We start from the raw sequence: 24,120 nt of genomic DNA on the forward strand, positions 1-24,120 counted from the left end.
TACCAGCGGGCTCCAAGGTCCCCATGCAGCAGGATCCAGGGTTGGGGTCCCTGCTCCATGCCTAGCTCTTTGCTCCTGGCCCTGCTCTATGGAGGGGTCTCTGGGTGGAAGGTGCTGGGCATAGGCGTTTGTGGGGGTGGGGCTAGGTGAGGGGCACTGTGGTTCTCAATGTGCGGCCAAGGTAACACTTTGTGGACCGTATATTCAGCTCACAATGATAAATATTTTGAGAAACACTGCTGATATGGCAATTGTGTCTGATGTCTGCAGCCCTCACGCTCTTTACATGGTGATAAGGCACCAACTTCAGACGTCCACTCACTCAGTTCCTCAGGTGGTCCTCAGAGCCTAGCTAGAACTGTTGTTTGGACACTTTGAAAGGTATCCGTGTTTATTTAGGTCTTTAAGCATCATGACTGATCTATTGTTTTGTTTGTTTTTACTGACAAGAGTACTTTATAGCAGTTTCTTTTTTGCTATAGCACCCAAATGTCACAGCAACATACAGTGAACAAACACAGGTCAACATTTTTATCATTTATGAAGGTACAGCAGATAGGTGTACATGGCACTTAATAAAAAGTCAGATCCCTGCCCTGAAGAGCCTACAGTCGGCAGACTCTTATCCTGAAAACCCATCATACGTGATTAGAACTTATTCAAACACGTAGTTCCAGTTCTCCTTGAAGTCACCTCAGTTCAGTGCCCACAACTTCATACTGTGGTCACATCATGCCAACATGTACTCTTTTCATACCACATATTTTATATTTCAGAAATGTTTATGGTTTTTAAAAACTTCTATTGCAACTCTTTCTTGTATCCCTCCAACTTTAAAGCCAAATGCCTTATCGTTACCATAGTTTCACCCTGTGGGGCCCAGAGGAAGAGAAAAATGAACGCTAACATTTAAAATTCCTGCAAAATCATAGTCTGATACTGTATCTGGGGTGCTTTTAGATCTGCAAGCAAATGTTATGTGGCCAGCTTGAAAGCCAGAAAACTCTCCTTTTCAGTGATATAAAGTTCCTGAAAGGTCATGAGATATTGGACACTAAACCTTTCACTCGTCTGGGATTAAAACTGCTGGTTCTAGTCACAGGTCACATTTACTTGCCTGTTTAATTTAAAAAGAAGAAAGGCAGATGTCCGAAACTGATCAAAGGTTTGGAATATTAGAATAAGTCTTGGCTGAGATAGATTAGTAGATAGAAGGCAAGTGAGATGATCAAAGGGGCATTGGAGATGTAATTCACCATAATGCTTATATTACAACATGATTCTGTATATTATGTATTCCCAAAAAAACAAAAAACCTTATCTACTAGAACTGGCTGAAATTTCAACAAGAAAATCAGGAAAATTGTTGATGAAGTGGATATGAATTTCACCCCGTTTTTTTAAAAACGGCTCTATCAATAACCAGATTGAGGTTGCTAGACTGCATGCCCACCAATGAATAATCTAAAACCCAAGGAACTAAGAAGGTAAGTCATTCAGCACCCCATCCACACTCCATCTCAGTTTCCCTTCTCATTCCCAATTACCTCACTTCCACCATCCACCGCGTATATATCTCTATTATCCTCCTTAACCAACATAAAGTGCACTATATAATATCCAAGAGAATAAATCACCATCAACTCCTGCTCCAAGGATCCCTAAGCTCTTTACAAAGCCTGGTAATTTTTCTTATCCTCATTTTATAAATGGTAGAAAATAGAAAAGTTCACTGTCTTACCCAAGGAGACACACTGAGTCAACAGTAGACCTGTGACGCAAATCCAGGTCATCTGAATCTCAGTTGCCTGGACTGCAGTATTACAGTTAAAATAAACTCTCACTGGAGGAAAACATGCATTTTATACTTCTAGAAACCTTCAATCAGTATTTCTGTAGGTTAGAGACACATTGTCTGAACTTTATGCAAGCTAAGCTATTCCTTTGCAGCTCAATTTGCACTAATCTCTTGTAAAGGCATTTTTTCCTAGCATCTAAATACATCTATTTCTATAGGCAAAATGACACATCACTGCATTTCTGAGAATTCAGTTAAACAGCTGAATGTACTAAAATGCTGCTCACTGAATGAGGGTTTCATAATGACCATAAAAATGATGCACTGTATTTTTTGTATCTCAGCAAATACTCAGCCTGCCTTTGCCCTCCTTTATATGTCCAGATACTTAAAAATCAAAATCTAGTTAGTCTGTTTTCCTCACCTACTCATGGAAACAGACATCCCCAGTCAGAAGCTACAAAGAGTGAACTGTAATAGGAGATGACAGAAGTTTCTTTCTCCCATAAGTCTTGGCCAGCCCAGTTACACATTGTCAAGCGTAACAGTCTGGAACAGGAACTGTTTGATACAAAGACATTATTATCTTTCAATGGAGAACTTCTTGCTTGTTTTACATGAACAAAGCACCATTTCCAATTAGAGTCACAGTAACAGGAAAAAATCAATCCCCGTGATACTCAGATATTTTCCTCTTTCGCAAAGAATCACTCAGGGATCTTTGCCAACCTCCTCCTGGCATTTCAGCAAGGACATACTAAACTGTAATTCCTTTACAGACAAAGTAATGTGTGAACATTCTGCTTATTAAAAATGGAAATTCTCTGTCAACTCCAACATTATTTATTACGTTATATGAAAAACCATTAAGCTGTTAGGAAAAAAGAGTTCTCCAGCCTTCCCTCAGGCTGCTGGGGTTCTTTTCTTGCCTAGCAGTACCACTTGTTATTACAGCAGATGATATAATTGGCTACTGCTGTTAATGAAATGCACCTACCAGTAGTATACTCAAGGGCAGACTTTCAAAGGTATTTAGGCATCTAGAGATGTAGATAGGCACCTACTGAGATTTTCAAAAGTGCCTAAGCAGGTTAGTTGCCTAAATCCTATTGAAGCCCCTGCTTTAATTGAAAAAAAAATTTATTTTGGAGTTCAAATTGTCTGTGCTTTCTTTCAGCCAATAAGAAATGGAGTACTTGTGGCACCTTAGAGACTAATAAATTTATTTGAGCATATGCTTTCGGGAGCTACAGCTCACTTCATCAGATGCATCCGATGAAGTGAGCTGTAGCTCACGAAAGCTTATGCTCAAATAAATTTGTTAGTCTCTAAGGTGCCACAAGTACTCCTTTTCTTTTTGCGAATACAGACTAACACGGCTGCTACTCTGAAACCTTTTAGCCAATAGTGTATTTCTGGAAAGTTTGAAGAAAATCCCTTCAGCCAGTCTTCAGTTATTGGCTCATACAGAAAACTAACTAGTCAGCTTTCTGAAAATGTTTGGTTCCTCAATAATTTAACAGTGCCCAAAAAAACAACAAAGCCTTCAAATTGCATGTCTGAAAATGGTCTATGACCTTACTTAGCAGTTGGCCCTTCGCAAGTGAGGAAAAGGGAAAAGGAGAAAGTGGGGAATGTTATATGTGATGGATATAAACCCTTTACCTCTGAGCATAGTCAAAAGGCATCAGCTGGGACTTATTTTTCAGTACCCAAGAGTGTGTGCTAGGCATCCATGACACGACAGGCATCCATTTTAACAAAGCCCTGCCATAGTTGCTACGTCACAGAGTACAGCATCTCAGACTGGTCTGTCCGGAGCTAGAGCTGCTTGCTTCAATATGAGGGTATGTCTAGATTGCAATGTACACCTAGGGTTAGTGGACCTTGAGCATCTACACTGATTCTTAATTTAGGGTTGACAATCTTCTAATCTGGGCCCGCACCCAGACTGAAGTATGCAGACACATGTCCAACCAACCACATCCCAGACTTCCTAGTGCCTTCCCAAAATATGGCCACTCTAGCCCTTTTTTCATGATGGAATGTGTGAAAACTCGACTGTCCTGCAAACTGCTCTGTCAAGAGGACAAAGAAAGTTGGCCTGTAAGATTGTGGCATACTTTTGACGACTCAAAGTACAAGATGAGCGGGACTGTGTCAACATTACAAAGCAATGGGGGACTTGAAGTCTGGGTCCCAGCTTCACTCAGACTTAGACCCTCCATCACTGTGGGAAACTGGGTCCAAGCCCTGCGTTAGCTTGGTTTGTGAGTAGACATAAGAGAGTTTAGACTTCAGCCTGAGTTTGAACTCTGGGTTTACACTTCAGTGTAGATATACATTGCATGGCTTAAAGATACATAGCACAATGGTCCCAACATGCAAATAAACTGATCTTGTTCCCGTTCAAGTAAATTAAGCTCCCATAGGGTTCAACTCTGCAGGCTACTAAGTACCAATGGACGAGACGCAGAGAAGCAAATAACTAGCTCCATGCATCATGGCCAACGTTTTCAAAACTGGTTAATTATTTGGGGAACCTCCATTTTCGGATGCCCAACTTGCTCAGCATCCACCTAGCCCCTGAAAAATTGGCTCTTTTTTAAAGATGTAAAAGATGGGCATCCTAAAATCACTAGTTGCTTTTGGTTAGCAGCACCAATGCAAAGAGGTATGCAAAGAAACAGGCACAGTGCTCTGCCATAAAAGTAACCCCAGGAGGGACTGATTAAAATTGAAGCAATCTAAAAATCACAAATTGTAATCATGATTTAAATCAGCAAGCCAAATTGATTTAAATAATCACTTTAGTTGCATCCAATGAAGCAAGCTGTAGCTCACGAAAGCTTATGCTCAAATAAATTTGTTAGTCTCTAAGGTGCCACAAGTCCTCCTTTTCTTTTTGCACTTTAATTGTGTTTTGCATTTGTATTTTTTATTTAGTTTCCGAATCAAAGGTTGATGTTTAGTGGTTGGTAACCATGGAAACATGTTTATTTGAAACTATATATAGTCTATATGCTAAATCTGGGGGGTGGGAGTTGGTGCCAGGAGGTTACACTATAGCTATACACATTTAATTAAGCCATTATATAGCTTAACTTACATTTCTATTGTGTTAGAAAATGGTGAATGATGCATTTCTTATTTACTAGATTAAATTTTTTTTACTTGGGATGTGTGTCAAGTTACACTTGGATTGAAATGAAAATTCAATTAAAATACACAAAAAAGCATTTTTTATTAAATAAATCTACCTTAAATGTGCTGGATAGATTAAAAAAGTTTATCAAAACACGTTTTGCATTTAAAACTGATTATTAAGTAAAGAAAGTGTTCTCTATAGCTAGTGAATTTAAATGATTGTTTCTGCACACTGTGTCCTTCAAGATTTTAGAACTAGCAAAGCTCATCCTCTTACATCTAGTTTTTATTTATAGAGTGGGAGCTGAAAGAGCAGAAAAGTTTGTTTTTAAACTCTTCAATCAGTTTCTCAACTTTGAATGAACTAGCAATTAAACTGAACTAGCTGAATAAACTGAAATGAAGAAAATATTCACTCTGCACCTACAAAAGGGGCTATTGCTGTCACAAGTTGAATTAGCACTTCAATAAATTCTGGTTCCAGATGCCTAGCCAGTTACTTCCACAAGTTCAGTGGTCTGACTTTCTTTAAAGCTTGGCAGCACACACATACTGCTTAGTATTATTAGTTGCATTTAATTTACATTTTAATAGAGTATAATAAATTTAGGCCTTACCATAGGTTGTCAATTTCAAATTTAATTTTAAATAGGTTTATTTTTAAGATATAAAGCTATATTTAAATAAAAATTCTAATTTAAACAAAAAAAATCAGATTTATTTTCATTTATTTTTCAAATATCATTGGGTTTTATCCACCCTGAGAAAACCTTTACATCTGTAAAGGCTATATGGAACAGATATGATTTGACTGATTAATAACTAATGATTCCTTCTAGCCCTCAAAAAAAATTAGAAAAAGTTATACACTTCTGTTTATCCCAAAATAGGATCCACTTACAAAGACAACAAGAAAATTGTTCATATAATATGAAACACTTTAAGGACCCTTTACCCATTCACCTCCCAAAGTATAGAAACAAAAATGGCTAACAGGATATTGCTAATCACCTCAGCAAGAATCTCTCATGATATGCATATGGATAAAGCCCCTCTCTCTCTCTCCCAACCTAGATAAAAAGAACTAAGTTACCAAGCAAGCTTCACACCCTGCTTTTTTATGCAAAGTTCATATGCCCATTGCACATTGAGTGGATCAAGACAAGAGATGGATAGGGAAGCTGCAAGTTAAACTAGAAATGTGGCTAATAAGGCTGAAGGTCAAAGTGGGCAAACTGTCACCCCAAGAAATCCAAGTCATGTGTTTTCACCCCCAAATTATAAACCAGACATTGTTTCCTTGTAAATCAAACAAACTATGAATAATTTGTCTTCCAATCTATTTAATCTCTCCTCCTTCCATGCCCCTAATCATTTTTATTGCCCTCCTCTGTACTTTTTGCAATTCTAATACATCTTTTTTGAGATGGGGTGAGGAGAACTGCACAAAGTATACAAGGTGTGGGTGTAACCATATTTTAGATTTTAACTCCTTTGTAAATCCAAGCAAATTGACCTAAAAGAAATGGAAAAGAATTGTTTTAAGCAATTACTTTTAATACTCTAAACTTGTCCTTGGTGCATCAATCTAGTCAATGAGAAGTAACCATACTCTTCAAAGACTCTTAAAGACAAGTGTGATAAATGTGTTAAGTACTAAGGAATTGAGAATTGTTGATCATAAGTAAACGTAATAAGAAATCCTGGTGATTTGCATTGTTCTTTGATGTAACTGCCCTCAAACCGTAGACTGTGACAATGGCTTGCAAGACTGTATTGGTTGTGTCTACGTTTGAGTGACAAACTGTTGATTACATATTAATGTGATTCTGGGTGAATTAATAAATTGTTGGTTCATTATGAATAACCAGAGAGAAATACTGTTCAGATTTAAAGCTGACCTGAAAAGAAATCAGCATTAAACTAGCAAGCTAACACTCCCCGGACTCAATAAAAAGGGGTTATCCTATTGGATTCTATTATATGTTGGTACCAGGGGTGAGGAGAGGAGATAGGGCCTGGGCAGGACACTGTGCGTGCAAATGACACCCAGACTAACCATTTTCATTCATTCAGAATATTCCTGCTGGTACCCAGCAAACTGCTTTAACCACATATGCAGAAGAAATCCACCTACAGACTACAAGACCGGACACAGACAGGAAGGGCAGATACAGATATAAACATACTTCTCACACGTCCCATAAAATACCCTCTCTCACAGCTTTCAGTGCCTCGTGACATATGCCGAGCACAATATTCCTTATGGCACATTAACCAACAGCAACATACCTCACACCTTATTCCACTTCACTAGTCATAAACTCCAAGCTCAGCAGCAGTATTTGGGGCTCAGCACTGTTCTCTCATTTCCACACTCATGCAAAATCATGTCCAAAATTTTCAACATCTTCTTTTACTGTGTCCTTCACTTCTTGCTTTTGCAGGTGTGCTGCGGTTCCGTTATTCCAGCCAAAGAGCACCAGACGTGTGAACTCATTCTTCCCCAGTTTATCTCAGTGAAGTATGAATTAGATGAATTGGGGCCATTTCTTTTCCTTCAACCTCCCTCTTTTCTTTAAAGAAAGGCAATTCAATGCAAAACAAAGACGAAAAAATGAGATAAAAATATAATTAACAAAAGACACGAGGAAACATAAAATCTAAGGATTTGCAATAGTCACTGTACGGAATATACTGCATTTATTTACAATATGGTTACTATGTAATGTTACTATGAAAGCCTTTAGATTTTCCTTTGTGTTTCCTAACTTTAGCATTTAACTGTAATGTTCCATAGACAGGCTTTTGGGGTCTTTGTTTTGCATTTAGTAAACTCTGAGTACAGAGATTTTATATTGTGCCTTGTTTACTGAGTATTTGGATAATCACTTCCTAGTGAATGAGATCTCAGACCACTGCTTGGGTCAGCAAAGCCATTTAAAAAAGGACACTAATGTATGCAAACGTGCTACTGCACCAAAATATCCATATTTATTAGGGCCAATAGAGCTGTAAAGACAGGAAAAGAGCACCTGTCAGCAGAAGTGCACGTTGCTAATAAAATAAAAACCACAATGTAAAGAGGCTAGTTTTCTCAGAGACATTTCAGCTGGTTCATATTGAATGCCCTTTCAGACATTAAGTAAAAGTTGTGAGTTAACATGTGCTACAGAAAAAAAATTTTTAAACTATCACACCATTTCTTATTCAACTCTTCTCTAAACCCTGTAAACCTCTCTAGTCATAAAACTACAACAGCCTAAAATGCAACAGTCATTTGGTAATTTTATTTAGCAAAACACCAATAGGAAAAGAACCATAAAACTTTACATACTTAACTCAAGAAAAGGAAAAGTAGAAATGAAATCATATAGTTTAAGTGGCTATCTCAATAAAAATATGATGAAGGAACACAGGATACATGTTCAAAAGCATGTCAGTGACTTGGCAGCCTAATTCCCATTGATTTTCAATTAAACTAAGGTTTCCAAGTCACTCGAATACTTTTGAAAATTTTACGCTAAAGCAAACTCTGAGCAGAATTCTGTCCACTGATGTACTGGCAATATTTTGACAAAAAAAGCTCCTACAAATAAAATTACCCTCTGACCCCATGGGATAGAGAGAGGCAGGTTGAGGAGTAATGTAAAATATCCCTTTGTTTTCGTGTTTATACAATAATGCTTTTGCACTGCTGCAATCAAAGAGGAAGGAGACACCACTTAAACACATGAAGCTGCACTTTTCTGGATATGTTCATCATTTGTTTCTGAAAAATAAATAGATACCAATGCTATGAACTGGTGAAATCTGCTGTGGGAAATCCAAGGTGATGACTTTTTCACCTGGGGCAATACGATTGATTCTAAAGGCCAAAACCAAGAGGCCCTTAAAATTGCTATTTAGAAGTATTTTATGACCCCAAGGATAAATCCAACCATTCCTGATAGAAATAACAATCTAGAAACGGGTGAGCGCCCTAATCACCCAAACCCTCCATTAGTTTGGTTGCAGAGTTTTAACAAAGGGCTTCCAGGAGATCAAGACCACATCTCAGAATTTTGAAATACAGTTAAGCATTTGAAGGACTAATAATGTTAATAATTACAGCAATAATAATCCACAGTAGCCAGTTGATCTACAGTATTTTATATCCTCAAACTTTAAAAACTGAAATCATATACATGCAACAAGCCACCAAATCAGCATCTACTGGTTTTGTCATGGTCGACACCCAAAAAGAGAGCATGGGTCAACCAATAGCAAGGGCAAACAGTTTTTGTTTAAGCTTGGCACATATTTAGGAAAGAAAAAGAAAGAAGTGGCCCGTAAGCTAATTTAGAGCTTGTCCAAAATACAAATACAACGAAGCTGGGAAAATGGGTTACACTCCTTGTTCGCTGACTTAGCTACAACCAGTTACCATTTGTAACATACATGGGACTTCAGCCCAGTTAAGAAACACAACTAAATTCTTGTCTATGCTACAAATGACAATTTTGTTGGCAGCGTAGCAGAGTTTACTGACATGGTTGTTCTTTTTGGCTAAGTATACACTTCTAATACCTTCCAGCTAATTCAGAGACCCAAATATGAAATCCAGCACTCAGGATACTATGTGGATTAGTGAAATATCCTCTAGGATTTGTAGGTCCATAAAACCAGTAAAAAGGATTACCAAGGCTGCGAAAATGTATTCTCATTTGTAACAAATATCATCTTGATCCCATATAATTTCACATTATTTAACCATTTCACACCACCATGTGAGAGAGAGTACGAGTGTGGAGTTCCATAGAATAGTGGTTCTCAACCTTTCCAGACTACTGTATCCCTTTCAGGAGTCTGATTTGTCTTGTGTACCCCCAAGTTTCTCCTCACTTAAAAACCACTTGTTTATAAAATCAGACATAAAAATATAAAAAAGTGCCACAGCACACTATTACTGAAAAACTGCTTACTTTCTCATTTTTACCATATAATTATAAAATACATCAATTGGAATATAAATATTGTAGTTACATTTCAGTGTATAGTACATAGAATAGTCTAAACAAGTCATTGTCTGGATGAAATTTTAGTTTGTACTGAACTCACTAGTGCTTTTTATGTAGCCTGTTGTAAAACTAGGTAAATATCTAGAAGAACTGATGTACCCCCTGGAAGACAACCTCTGCACAGCCCCAGGGGTACGCATACCCCTGGTTGAGAACCACTGCTGTAGAGCTATAGCTATAAAGGACAGAAACAGTCTCTGCCCCAAAGCAGTTACAACATAAATACAACAAAGTGATGACAGGCCTCTCTGGGAAACCCAGAGGATAGACTTATTAGTGTTATTATGAATTCATTTGCGGGGTGGCATGGTAGAGTTTATTTTCTTGTTGGTCTATAAACCACTTTAGAGGTGGCATATCTAGAGGTTAGAGCAAGGAACTGTGTGTGTCAGGAGATCTAGATTCCTATTCTGGACTTTTTTGCTTCATGAACTTGTGCACTTTTACCTCCTCTCTTTGCCCATCTGTAAAATAGGCATAATACCGACTTATCCTTTGAAACTACTTTGAGAGCCACAGATGCAAGGAGATAGAAATGCAATGTCTAATAATTATTAATGTTAAACATTACAACTAAGACACAAACTGGGAATATTGTGTACCTTGTTATTGCATTGTCCACTTGAATCCCAAGATACCACTCAAACTACTGAAATGCTATGAGATACATTTGCTTTGGCAGAGAAGACTCCATCTCCAATACAATGCACTGGAGCAGACATGTTCACTGCAGAGCTGAAAATTTCATTTAAGCAGGGGTGGGGGTGGGGGGGAAGAAATAATCCAGAACATATCAACATACTAATTGTTTGCCAATAATGTCCTATAATGCAATGTCTAGGACAAGACTGTCGTGTCTTGAACAGGCAGCATGAAGTCTATAAAGATGGAAATAAAAGCACTCAATTAGGGAACTTGTCATAAGAAGTCCAGAGAAGAGACTGTTTCTTTTCCTTTGTTTGTACAGTGCCCATCACAATGGAACTATAATCCTGACTGTGGCTTTTGGGTGCTTTCAAATGATAAATAAAAACAACAATAATCATTAAATCACTAGTTAAACAAAGACATATTGGAATGGATTTGACAAGCTAAAAAACAGATACCATACACAACAGATGTATAGCAGAGTTTTGAAAGTGGTTTCCATGAAGTGGACACCTATCCGCTATCTGTCTACAGGTGACAGAAGGGTGTGAATTATTAGAAAGAAAATTTAAAGTTGACAGATAAGTAAAAATACAGAAGTAGCAGATAGGTGTATTTCCTGGCAAAGCCCAATTCTCAAACTGATAGAGTCCTAAACAGCATTTACCCCAAATCGTTTTTGGTAATTTCACAACATACAGATGCACAACTTTTCTCAAAGAGCTGTTTGAGAAGTGACAATTATCCCGAGTACTTCCCCTTAGTTTATGCAAGATCTTAACTTTTCTTTATGTTTGTTTTTTAAGCACTAGTTTGAAGATGCACTCACACTTGTATCTGTCACAAAATACAAAAGGTAGCCATTTTCTGCTGCATTACACATTATAGAAGTTAAAGGATGTGACTGGAGTAGGTCAATTGACTGAACAGCCAGGAGTCGAGAATTTTATTTTTTACATACATATATACCTTCCCACTAAGCTACCACTCTCTCACATGCCAAGAGAAGATAATTTGATTGTTCCTAGCACTTTTCATACATCAAGAATCTTAAGGCACTTTCAAAGGGCAATGAGCTAATAGACTACCTTAGCAATCATTATACTTGCAATATTTATGTGCACAGCAATAGCCCTCACACAGCATTGGACATTAGAACCCATTTTAGTCAAAGAAGGGAAGTTTGTCCAGAACACAAAAGGCACAATCTACTCTCTCTCTCTCTCTCTCCTGCCTCTATCCTTTTAAACTTCTCTAAATATATTTAGTGTTTGTGAAAGATACTAGGTTAACTGTAAAAAGAAAAGGAGTACTTGTGGCACCTTAGAGACTAACAAGTTTATTAGAGCATAAGCTTTCGTGAGCTACAGCTCACTTCATCGGATGCATTCAATGAAGTGAGCTGTAGCTCACGAAAGCTTATGCTCTAATAAATTTGTTAGTCTCTAAGGTGCCACAAGTACTCCTTTTCTTTTTGCGAATACAGACTAACATGGCTGCTACTCTGAAACCTAGGTTAATTGTATACAAGATGAACTTTTGTTTATTCACAGAACAGGTGAAATATAGCTAATGGCAATGCAACATGTTCCACACTACTTTGCTAAAGTGTCTCTACAGTGATCTGCAAGGGACCTTGTTTAGGCCCCTTCTACACTAAAAGAACCAACATGTTATTTAACACAATGGTTTTGGCCAAAGCATATTGAAACATGGTGTTTCTCCTAGTGTGAGCAGAAAAACAAAGTTATAAGTATGTTAAAGAACTACATTTTAACTCTACCTAAGCTTAAACATTTAATCATGCTACAGCATGATGCAGCCACAACCATGCCCAAAAAACACGTTTAAACAGAATTATTTGTGTAGTACTGACAGGGCTTGAGTGATTCAAGTATTTAGTTATGTGTGGACCTTTGCTTTCTTGTGATGATAACTAAGGAAGCTTATTAGTGAAAAATTGCAAAGGTTGCTTCCATGAAGTGGATGACTACCTGCTAGGCACTGGAATGAGACCATCGACTCATATAAAGCATAAACCAAATATTCAAATTTGGTCACAGCTAGAGGTGGGGAGGTGGCATCACCATCATCTCTTATGTTTTGTGAATGGCACTTTAGTCCTCTTATGACTCTAGCTCTACATTTTCTTTTGTTTTATTTTAAAAAATGGTTAAAGATGCCTGAAATCAAAATGAAACAAAGTTTCTTCCAACTTTTCGATTAGCTGAAAATGTAAAAAAAAAAAAATAATAATTTAAAAAAAAGTTGACCTGAAAATTTTTGGTTTTGATTTTTCAAAACTGCTAGTGAAACCAAAATCATTCACTAGTCATAGCTCTTGTCATTACCCAAATCTCAGAGCAGAAACCAGTGACAGAGATTAAGATCTTCACAGACTAACATCGATCCACTGAGCAATCCAATACCTTCCCATCTCATTCAAAAAATTGACATCCTTCTCCTTTATGGCCCAAGTGACCCCCTCTCTTTAAGTCCTACTTAAACTCCCTCTGTTCTCTGGTCCCTTACAGTGCCCTCTCTGTGGACAAAAGAAGTGTATTTTGTCAAGTAGTAAGAGATTTTTCCCCCATCATAAATATAAAGGGAAGGGAAACAACCTTCCTGTATACAGTACTATAAAATCCTTCCTGGCCAGAGGCACAATATCCTTTTACCTGTAAAGGGTTAAGAAGCTCAGGTAACCTGGCTAGCACCTGACCAAAAGGACCAATAAGGGGACAAGATACTTTCAAAGCTGGATGGGGGGGAGAAAAGGCTTTTGTCTTTCTGTTGTGTGTGCTTGCCGGAGAGAGATCAAGAAAGCAAGCAATCCAACTCCATTAGAATTAGTAAGTATTAGCAAGGAAATGTGTTAGTTTACTTTTATTTTGGCTTGTGATTTTCTCTGTGCTGAGAGGAAGATGTATTCCTGGTTTTCTTTTTGTAATTTTAAAGTTTTTGCCCAAAGGGAAATCCTCTGTGTTTTAAATCTGATTGCCCTGGGAGATTAGCTTCCCTTCTAATTTTACAGAGGTGCTTCTTTTACCTTTTTTCTTTCTAATAAAGTTCTGTTTCTTTTAAAGAGCCTGACTGATTTCTCTAGAGTCCTAAGACCCAGGGGTTTGGGTCTGTGATCATTTTGTAACCAATTGGTTAGGATATTATTCTCAAGCCTCCCCAGGAAAGGGGGTGTAAGGGCTTGGAGGGATATTTTGGGGGAATAGGAACTCAAAGTGGTCCTTTCCCTAATTGTTAAATCACTTGGTGGTGGCAGCGCACCCTCCAAGGGCAAAGAGTTTGTGCCTTGGGGAAGTTTTACCCTAAGCTAGTAGAAATAAGATTAGGTGGTCTTTCATGTGGGTCCCCACATTTGTACCCTAGAGTTCAAAGTGGGGAGGGAACCCTGACAATCCCAAATGTGGCAGATAACACCAGTGCAACTTCTCTTTCCAATAGAGAAACATTACACTATGAACCAAGGGTATTAGGATCTAAAAGAGGAACAACACAGGAACTTAGGTTAGAAGAAAAATTACAGTGCAATATGAAGTCAGATTCATGAATGACCTAGGAGAACCACACCCATTTGTAGGAGAACTGGCAGTCCCATCTTTATCTTAATGATGAGTCCTTATGTCTACCTTCAATCCATGTCAAGGTACTACTGAGCATTTTCCATTAATTTTTGCATAATCTACCCTGAAAAAGCACGTGGGCTCAGGCCAACTACTTATGGATTTATGCACCCAGTTTCAAAAGTCTTGGCCCAAATATTTATTCTGGTAAAAATACATTTGCCCAAAATGGTTGAAATCAAAGCTCAACTGTAACATGATCAAGTATATATGTGCAATACGCTCCTCCATGAATTTCTGAACAAAGTCATACTTCACTTGTAGTGAACTTTCTACCTTATTCTTACAACCATCTTTTCACCACCAGACCAGGATAGAATAAAATAAGAGCGGCATGACAAGCACAATTTATGGAAGCCATCAGGACAAAGAAATTTGACAGTTAAAACTATTCTCCTACTGAAAGTTAAAAACAGCAGAACAAAACACACTTTTACTCATAATTCACAGAAGAGGAGGCAAGTACAGGAAGTGACATGAGACAGTGAGATATGCAGGTCATTCTATGTTCCAAACAGACGAGCTGCCTATTGAAAAGCTTTAACTATCTGTTTTCATACGAGCAAGACTACAGAACATAGTTCAGTCACGCACAACAGTCTAAGAAGTTTAGTTCTGGCTCCTCACATAAGAAATTCAGTGAAGAGTACAACTCGAAGTGTCAAGAAAGTCACTTAAAAATTAAGTTAATTTTTAAAAGCAGCAATTTGTATTTAAATAGGAGAAATTAACTAACTAATGACTTATAATGCTATAATTAGGAACTATAGAAGAAACTCAGTGAGGTAGTTACATTTCTATCATATACTACATGCTAATTTTTACTTCAGAACTTGGATTTACTCCTTGAAATGATGGACATGTGAAAAGAACACATTTTGATCTTTACATTCTTGATCTTTCAAAGCATATGTGGCATGAAAATATGTCAACACAAACAAGCAGAACTCCAGAACAATCAAGAACCACTCTCTCTCAGCTCAAAGAGCTGTAAGACAATACAAATATTTGCTAACCTAATACATGAAAACAGCTGTAGGTGGCATACAGATGTAGTCTTGATCATCACATGCACCCTTACACTTTTTTCCAATGTTTCCTTTTTAAAAAAAGCGGGCACCTATGCAAACCAAAGCAGGTCATAGCATAATACTTTTTCTAAAGTCTAAATTTCTTGACAACATGCTATGCTCCACTGCAGGGCCAGGTGATGGAACAGCAAGCCTGGTACAAATTTCTCTTTTCTATTCCTTGATTCAATTGGGCTACAGGCTCTTCATTCTTTAGTTACTCCAGGAAAAGCCAGACACTGATGGGGAAGCATAGGGAACTCAGACACTCAACGCTGAAGAGAGCACCTTGGTGTTGAATATCGATATTTGGGAGCTGCTCCGTGAAGTCAACCCAGCTGACTAAAATCAATTTATCTCCTGCAAAGCCACTGTACTTCACTTCCCTCTCATTGAGCATTGGTGAAATGAAGTCAAGCAGCTTTGGAAAGAAACAGTGAAAGAAAAACAGTAGAAGCATTGTATTGAATATCAACTGGGGATAGAGGGAAAACATGTAATTTTGGCTGCCCTTCATATATACCAATGAGAACATCAGAGCTCAGTTTCTCCCTGCTACCCAGCGCTTTCAGGAAATTATATTATCCATTCTTTTAGCCTCACAAAGAAATGCCTTAAGTGTTGGGGAAAGAATGATATCCCACCTATGAGAAAACACATTAAGTTTCATATGCACTCTTGACAACTTTCATCTAGAACCCTACTTAGCCATTTTCCAGCCATCTAACAAGTACATGGTTTGGTGTTTATTAAGGTTTATGCCATTATTCCAAGAAACCGAGTTCATCTTGATGAGAGAATCAAAAGACTCCTTAGAACCACTTGCCCGAAAAAAGATGAGGAGAGCATTCCAGCACCTAGTTTCTTTTAATGTTATTTTCCAATCACTAGCAGCCGTAACATTACCACTGGCTATAAATGTTAAGCCAAGCTTCTAGGTAATGTCTACCTTAGGGAACACTGCAAAATCAGCCCTGCTGCAACTCCCCAAAAAAGTTACCAATATTCTGTTTTACAAATTGTACTGTCAAGATACTAATCTGAAACACAACTTACTGTAAACAGAATTGTAAAATGAGAAATCTAAAAGACTTGGTCCAGTCCTGCATGTACTGTACCAGAATACTCCAGCAAATAAAGAACACCTCAGAATACAAAACCACCAAGCTCATTCTAAATATTTTATGATGGAAAATTAATGTTTGACACAAGCCAGACTAATAAAATAGACGTAAGACCTGACCATAAACATTTCATAATTAACTTCACTTAATCAGATGAAGCATTTTAGTCCTTTTGGTCTTGAACTTGGAAAGGTGCTGAGCACCAGATCCTCCCAGCAACTACAATGGAATTTACAGTTGCTCAACAGTTCTGAAGTTTAAGACCTTTATTAGTAAAATGCTAGGTTTTGTTAAGGCATGGAAGTTATTCAAAGAAACTGACAATACTCCAAATATATAATGTAAAATATACAATAGATTAAGAAGATTTGTAAAACCCCATATACTGCACTTTTGGCAATAAAAAAAAACTAAGATAGCGTATAACTCTGGGCTACTCTATTTCTCGTAGCCCTTAATTTAACAGGAGGGATGTGCACGCTAAAAGCAAACTGGATTTATCAGGTACGGGGGGAAGGGGACCTGAAGCAACTCTGTAAATTGGTGGAGTCCCCCTCTACACACACTCTAAATAGCAATACATGCACCGAGTCAAAGAATGAGGCTGGTCTCAGGTTTATTCATAGAAAGATGCTTCCAAAATAATATTGCATGATATCCTAGCCTAAGCCTTCTTCTCAGGCTTGGCTGCCCATGGTTAATTTACTCCAGGCTAAGCCTTCTCCACAATCCAAGTTACCCTTAGGACAGTGATTCTAAAGCAGGGGTATGCATATCCCTGGGGGTACACAGAGATCTTTCAAAGGGTACATCAACTCATCTAAATATTTGCCTAGTTTTACAACAGGCTACATAAAAAGCACTAGTGAAGTCAGTACAAACTAAAATTTCATACAAACAAAATGAGAAAGGAAGCAATTTTTCAGTAATAGTGTGCTGAGACACTGTATTTTTAGGTCTGATTTTGTAAGCAAGTAGTTTTTAAGTCAGGTTAAACTTTGGGTATACAAGACAAATCAGACTCCTGAAAGGAGTACAATAGTCTGAAAAGACTGAGACCCACTGCCCTAGGAAGCCTGCCTGTCCCCCAGGCACTGTGCCTGAGAACTACTCTACATCTCCTATATCTAGATAGGACAACAAGCTGTCTGCACAAATAAGATGCAAGTCAACCAAACCCACTTTCAATTTTCCCCAACAGGATCAACACCAGCTAACAGGGTGTAGTACATCTAGCAAACACTGCCAGCCTATTACAAGCATCGTAACATAGACATGCCACATATGCGATTTTAGAACATGCCACATATGTGATTTTAGAACATGCCACATATCCTTTGTTTTAAAATCCTCATGGTTTCTTTTAAATGTAATTGCTTTCCTCTAGGACTTGTCACAAAGCTATTAACAGAGTCAGTGGTATGCTGGAGAGGACTCCTGAATGATAAAATCTATCATTAAATTCAAGGAAAGATTGGGGACAAATTTCTCCACTGTCTAATGGAATTCACTTCATTTTTGCATACTGCTTAGTCTTCCCTGCCAGAGAGGAATCCTCGCTGGGACTGATAAAAATATTTCTGAAGAATACATTTGTTTCCCTTTGGAATACAGCAAATTTAGTCCGATTTAAAAAAAAACAGTAAAAGATACCAGAGATAGCAGGAAACCTAGTTAACACGGTGATGGGCGCATTATTTGTTTAAAGATATCCTTTGTACCACAGACACCTACCCTGAGATCTACACACACACACCCCCCTTTCCCTACTGCAGAACTGCAATACTAATTCCCTGCTTCTACAACCAACCAGTTACACATGCTTACTTTTAAGCATGTGAGTAGCCCCACTGAAATCAACAGGACCAATGGGATTATTCACGTACTCAATGTTAAGCATATGAATAAATACTTACAGGATCAGGAACTATGTTATACCCCCTAATATGCCAGGAATTTTGTTTGTTCTGGATAAACAAACATTTCCAGCAAGTGCACTTAATCTAATTTTGTTTGCCAAGAGATGTGGCCTCTGTTCTCAGTGACAGTTATGAGAAAATATTCTTCTCTGAATGAGAATACAAATAAATGTTCTGTATTACCTCACTTCCTTCTGCAAGTACATGCTCTACTTACAGATTCATAGATTCCAAGGCCAGAAGAGACCATTGTGATCATCCATTCCAACTTCCTATATAACACAGGCCATTTCTTCACACCCTGCCCACTCCCCATCCCCTCACACACAATAGGTCTATCACAGTTTAAAGAGGAAATTTTGTGGCTCCTCATTGTTAAGATATTGTTAGCACATCACTAAATAGACACTTGTTACTATCATGGATAGCTTCAGAATGAAGTATTGTAGATATTGAACAATTTATGTTTACAACTACCGAGGCAAGGGAGGAGGAAATGAAATGGCTAAAGTCTATATATTTTACTTGAGACACTTAGCTAAGCTTTTGAACATATCTTGCTATTGGTGTTCAAGAATCATCAAGCTACAGTCTGATTTTTGGTGGTTTTATTTTTTTTAAGTTCTGTTTCCAAACAGCCCATTTCACTGGACTACCAGTGTTTTTATTGTTTTATGCAGTGTCAACTCAAAGTCTAATGTTAAATCAATTTAAAGCTAACTTTCCTCTATTAAAAATATCAATTTCTAATGCTGCCTCGAGTTCTGTTAAAAATATACCGTATGATTGCCCAATTTCCCTGTTTGCAGACAATCCAAATACTACAACTGTCAAAGCATTTCCATAATTAGAGTTTCTCCAGGTATCATGATGTGCATGTGTCATTTTGTACAGAAGCAAATCTTTGTTCAGAGTGTGTAAAAAAAGAACATTTAATTATTAATTATTCATTACCTTTTCACTTATTGGAGGTTTTTAGGCTCTTTGAAGTGGTTGGCTGGCTGGCAGTTTTTCTACATAATAAAGATCAAAACACTTCATTAGCTTAGTACAGTACTTTAAAATGCTTGAAGCCTATGCATGCAGCACTCATTGCTCAGCAATAGTTCTCTCTTAAACTAACTGACCTCACCAGGTGCATCTCGAGTAACTAGCTAATTTAGATTTTCCAACTTCCTCTCCTTCGGGACAATTTTTTGGTTTGTTTTTTTTTTTTTGGTTTTGTTATTAGCTCTTCCCTGAACTATATTAGTTTTGTAGCTGTATCACCAAACAGGAAATTCACGGAGATAAAAAGCTTTTACCAGCATTCCCCTGCCTTTACATGGCTATTTATACAGAGTGTTTTTAATTCATATTATACTTTTTTTTGCCAGTGTCATAATAATAGGATAGATTTCCTTTCTCTTTAGTTTCTAGCTGATGACTTGAAACCATCAGATTTTTCCATTGCTGGTAAACTCATCTCTTGATGTCTTTAAATCAATACTGGAGGACTTTCTAAAACACAAAATTAGCTCAACCAGAGGTTATGGGCTTGATGCAGGAATCATTTGGTGGAATTCTACGGCTTGTGTTATGCAGTAGTTCAGACTAAAGGATCATGATAAGATACAATTGAACAAGACAGGAAATGTTAGCAAGATTTTTTTGCAGAGAGGTCAGGAAAGTCAGGAAAAAATAAGAAGAAAGAGGTAAGAGATTTCTACATTTCTGTGCTAAGTATCTCTGCAGGAATGTTGTGCAAGCACAAAATGTAGATCATATATGATTTTCCACTGAATAAGATGAAGACTTAGTGGATACTATCCCAATAGCATAAACCATTCTTATAGCCCATTACAGTTCAGGTGCCTTTTACCAGTGATATCATCTCTCCCTATTATGCCAAGGTATCTGAAGATGACAATCCCTAAATTTGACAGAGAATTCTTGGTGGGAGGCCCTAGCTTCTGGAATTCACTTCTTCTCTTTAGTCCAACAGAATCTCAAGATGTTGATCCTTGAGGTATTTATAAAGCCCACCTACTTACCCAGGCTTTTACTGAGTTGGTGGTTAAGTGGGGAAGTCTTGAGGTTTTTCTGGGCTGGGAAGAATAGCTGACACTGACCATTAAATATATTTTTATTTAAAATGTACATGTGCTTGAGTACTCATCATGTGGGTCATACACATTTAAATAGTAAATTAGTATTTATATCTATTTTTAGATGGAATAACAGATGGAAAAGACCTCCTTGAATACCTAATCCATTACCCTGCCATGCAGGATTGTTCTATAAAGTATATTTTTAGCACCTTGTCTTATCTACTTTTAAATGTCTCCAAAGATGGGGCTTTCATTATTTCCCATAGGAGAGTATCCCACAGTCCTATAGATCTCACTGAGAGGAAGTTTCCCCTGATATTTAGCCTAAATTTTCATTTTTCTAAATTTCATCTTAGTGGGATACAGAGAGGCCTCTCACAACTACATATCTCCTAAGGCTCTTCAGAGTAGAACTGAATCCTCTGACCATTACAAAGCCTCCAGCAGCCTCCACAACTCACTCCATAGTCTTTGAGACTCTTCCCCTACTCCTAGGTTTCCTTACTGAACTGTGGCAATATGTTAGGCTAGACATTTTCATGATGTGGCTAACCTAGCCATGAACATGCACACACAGCAAATTCTTCCCTAGGTGTACCCTTTACAAGTCTGGTGAGGGGGAAGAAATCTACTATGCCTCTTCATTATGCAGTTTTCAAAGACTTTTAACTCAGTCCAAGAAAAGTTGCTCTGGAACAAGTAAAATCACTTCACCTCAGAGTTATTTAAAGGTCACATTTCACCTTCCATCCCCCTATCCATTTTGCTTATAGGCTCATTCAAAGGAAGACTTAGAGATTTTACACACAGACACACAAACTGCTGAACCATATTTTCCCATACTTTCAAAATAAATTACAGGCATTTTACAAAAGCAAATGTTGCAGGCTTTGCACAGACCTAGTGAGGCAAGACACTTAGCTATACAGATTTGACCTGATTCATGCACCAGATGTGTTTTTCCTTACTGAACAGGAGTTAGTCACATATGAATGAAAAAGAAAAATTCAATCCCTGATATGACGTAATTTATGTGGTCAGAAGGAAATGGGACAAGGTGTTCTAAATCCTTGCAGATTAGTATATTCTATACAGCACATGAATACTTAAAAATGTGTGGGCATTTTAGAACACACAGATTTTCCACTGGAGAAAGATGCACAGTGTAGTGTTAAATTTACGGCTTCATATAGGTTCTCCGTATCTCAATATGCAGTCCCCCAAACACCCACACCCACACTTTCCTAAACAATTAAAGCCCAAAACACCATGGTGTGCCTATTTTCTTTAGTGCTACCAGGGATTTTCTCACTATGCACAATGCCAATCAGGATTGCAAAGACACTCTCCTTTTTAAGCCTCAGTTCATCACCCAATAAATAATTGAACAGTATTCTACCGACACCTCAGCAATTATTCAAACTTGTCAGAGGAATATTTCATAAAGCATCTTAAATACAATTAAAACCACACAACTTCAAATGCTGTACATCAACCTAGTGAGGGACAAATTCAACAATTATCACCACCTTATATTATACTGCAACAAAATAGCGATCGAGAATATGGATAAACTATAAATACATACAGTGTTGCAGGACCCCAAGGTCAAAGTCAACTGGCATCTCTCTGAAAAGTGCAGTGTATTTTTTGAACAGAGCTATACAAATTTGTACAATTTGAATTTGTGTTTTACATACAAGCTCCTACAAACAGGTTGTTGGGTCTAGTGTGTAGGTGCTGTTGATGGCCTGTGATATACAGGAGGTGAGACAAGATGATATTCTGGCCTTAAATTCTATGACCTATATTTACTTTGAGCTCAATCATGCAAAATACAGTGACATCAACTCCCATTCACTTCAGTGGAAACTGAGGATGCTCAGTGCCTCTCAGCATAAGAATGACTCTATTTTAAGATGCTAGTAGGACCAAAATTCAGCACTGCACTTTGAGTATGCGGCTGGTTTGATTGGTTGGGAGGAGTACTTTTAAAAAAAATTTGGTGGGTGCCACAGTTGGGAAGAGATGGTTAATATTTTTATATCTATTGATATCTATATCTATCACTTTCCACTGTAGTGCAATACAAATAACCCCAAAAAAGCCAATTAAAGCATGATAGATACCAATGCAATACCTTTTACATTAGCACCAATACCTCCAGTATTGGAGAGAAAACAACCAAGTCCAAATTTCACAAATGGAAAAGCCAATAAACTATTCTTTGTTTTACAGTTTGTGAGTGGGAAATTAAACAAATCAATGTAATTATTTCCTTTTAACCTTTTTACAAAAAATAATCTGTAGAGTTTAAGATCTATGATCGGTCTATTATACTTTTCTCTAGTTCTTGCCCAGCTAAACTGGTCTTAATCTGATATATAAGGGATACAAACCTATATCTGAAAACATGAAAACAGGGCTTTAATTTTTTATTATCTGTAAGGGGGGAGATTTCCAGAGACACAAAGGGAATCTAGGCACCCAACTCATGGAAGCTGGGTGCTTATCTCTCCTGTGTGTCTTTGAAAATATCCTCCCCCCAGATCTATTTTATATAATTTTTAGCTCCTGATCCTGTAAGAAGAGGGACTCCTTCTCAAATTCCAGGAGGCACTGAGCTTCCAAAAGCAGTGGGCCTTTCTTCTGTATAGAACCTTCCCTAACTGATAAGTGATAACTGATAAATGATCCCTAACCTTCCCTTACCTCTATTAGTAGGATACCTATTTTTGTTGAGCACATAATTGGACAAGTACTAGCAAGCCGATTATTTTTAATCTCATTTCTGATGTAACAAATAGTGCTCCTGTCTATTTTGCAGAGTTGCATGCATGTTGCAAGCACTTAGATAAAGCTCTGTAGTTCTGTGAGCAGGGAGGAATCTAGCTGAATGCCATTGCTGTGGGGACTTTCATCAAACTGTTGCTTACTGATGGGTTAACAGAGCAGGTGTTTTTAAAAAAGAGGAGGGGCATTAATCACCCATTATAGCAACAGCAAATATTTCCTGAATTCCAAGCCTTTTATATTTTTAAAAAATTGACAATTGTGATACAGAAACCAGGAAACCCAATAATTCTCTTACTTTTTTTTGTCTTGCCATTATATTTCAGAAAGCAAGCAAACCAGTGGAAATAATGTGTTAGTTTAAACTACTAACATTAAAATATTATCCAAATTACAGATTCAGATTCCAAATCATTTGTAATATATAAATCACAAAGTTTGTGGCCAACCAGCAATCCTTAAATCAGTTCACTCTATGTTTTTGTATAAGTAAGAATTATCAGATGGCTCCCAATATATGATGTTAACAGAACAATTGAAATATTTTTCTCATGTCACAAACCACCCTCTAATGCTACAGTCACATGACTGGACTGGAACTTCATCTTAAATATAGTGGTGCGGCAGCATAACTAAAGTTAAGTTTGTATCACAACTTCCGTTTAAATGTGGACCATTCTAAGTCATCTAAAATCAACATGTTTTGTTGGATTTCTCTGAAATTTGGTGTGCCTCAGGAGGGAGAAGGGTCGGGTTAGTGACCCAATTTGGGGTCATTTGAGCTTGACATTGCAGAGATATAAGCCTTCCCAAAAATAGCCTTTTTTCAAAAA

At 37.6% G+C, this 24,120-nt stretch overlaps 1 protein-coding gene across 14 annotated transcripts in view; it reads right to left on the minus strand.

Moving 5' to 3' along the window:
* JAKMIP1 (janus kinase and microtubule interacting protein 1) overlaps positions 1 to 24,120 on the minus strand; it is a 381,847-nt gene that overhangs the window by 305,099 nt on the left and 52,628 nt on the right. Inside the window, exon 3 of one of the 14 annotated variants that reach the window (XM_038400933.2) lies at positions 7,238 to 7,521. The exons of the other annotated variants lie outside the window; for them this stretch is intronic. The gene's annotated coding sequence lies outside the window, so the exon portion shown is untranslated. The remainder of the gene's footprint in view (positions 1 to 7,237; positions 7,522 to 24,120) is intronic. 14 annotated transcript variants of the gene reach the window in all.

Source organism: Dermochelys coriacea, chromosome 4, assembly GCF_009764565.3.
Source record: "Dermochelys coriacea isolate rDerCor1 chromosome 4, rDerCor1.pri.v4, whole genome shotgun sequence".
NCBI classification, from domain to species: Eukaryota; Metazoa; Chordata; order Testudines; family Dermochelyidae; genus Dermochelys; species Dermochelys coriacea.